We start from the raw sequence: 1,231 nt of genomic DNA, 5'->3' as shown, positions 1-1,231 counted from the left end.
CCCCAATGAGATGGATTGGCCAACTGGCAGCATCGATGAACTCAAGCTTGGCAACAGTAGTGAGGTTGGCCCAGGATCAGGCAGTGCGTATGGTTACTATGGGTCAGTACCAAATCGCTGGTCCCTAACAACAACAACAACTTCTGTGAACGTTGATCATGGATCCAAATAAAATGAAGTCTCGGACAACTTCAACTTTTCTCCTTTTATGATGTTGTTTTTTGTTCCAGTTGTGAAGATTTTTGTTTTCTTTACATTGAGTTGTAATTCATACTGAAAGCTGTAGTCTTTGATTTTCATTAGCAAGTGCTTCAAGTCCTCTTTACTTTCAGCAAGCAAGGTTGTATCATCTGCACATCACAGGTTGTTGATAAGTCTTCCTCCAATCCTGATACCATGTTCTTCTTTACATAATCCAGTTTCTTAGATTATTAGCTCAGCATACAGATCGAATAAGTATGGTGAAAGAATACATCCCTGTTGCTCACCTTTCCTGATTTTAAACCATTCAGTGTTCCCTTGTTATGTTCAAATGACTGTCTCTTGGTCTATGTACAGTTTCCTCATGAGCACAATTACAGAGCCATCTCTGACTCATGTGTAAAATGGAGCTGTTAGAGGCAGGAGTTGCCTCCTTCAGAAAGATAGATAGATAAGTAATAGGTAGATAGAGAGATAGCTTCTGTCAAGTCACCTCTGGCTCATGGGAACCTTATGTGCAACAGAACAAAACCTTGCCCAGTCCTGAGTCATCCTGATGATCTGATCACCAACATATCCAAGTCCATTGTTGTGGTCGCGGTGCTAATCCATCTCACGAGGGTCCCCTCACGCTCACTGGCCCTCACTTCAACTAAACATGATGTTCTTCTCCAAGGATTGATTCCTCCCGGTGACGTGTCCAAAGCCGGTGAGTTAGAGAGTGGTTTGTTGTCTTGTAGGTTTGTTTCACTCTAACTGCTTCTTTATCTGCAATGGGTTCTGGGTGATGTTGTCAAGCATGTTCACCTCAGGTTGTTTGTTGTCTGCTCTTGTTGACTCTCAGTCCAAAGAACACCCTTTAGCACTTTTTTTGTAAAGTTGGTTTGGTTATTACAAATTCCTTTAATTTCTGTTTATCTGGAAATGTCATAATTTTGCCATTGTATTTGAGGGACAGCTTTGCTGGTTTGGCAGGTTTTTTCTTTCAGAGTTTTGTGTGTGTCATCTCATTGCCTTTTTTTTTTTTTTT

This window comes from Chrysochloris asiatica, unplaced genomic scaffold (assembly GCF_000296735.1).
Source record: "Chrysochloris asiatica unplaced genomic scaffold, ChrAsi1.0 scaffold00442, whole genome shotgun sequence".
In the NCBI taxonomy this organism is placed as follows: Eukaryota; Metazoa; Chordata; class Mammalia; order Afrosoricida; family Chrysochloridae; genus Chrysochloris; species Chrysochloris asiatica.
The sequence above is the reverse complement of the archived record's forward strand: the minus strand, read 5'-3'. Positions refer to the sequence as shown.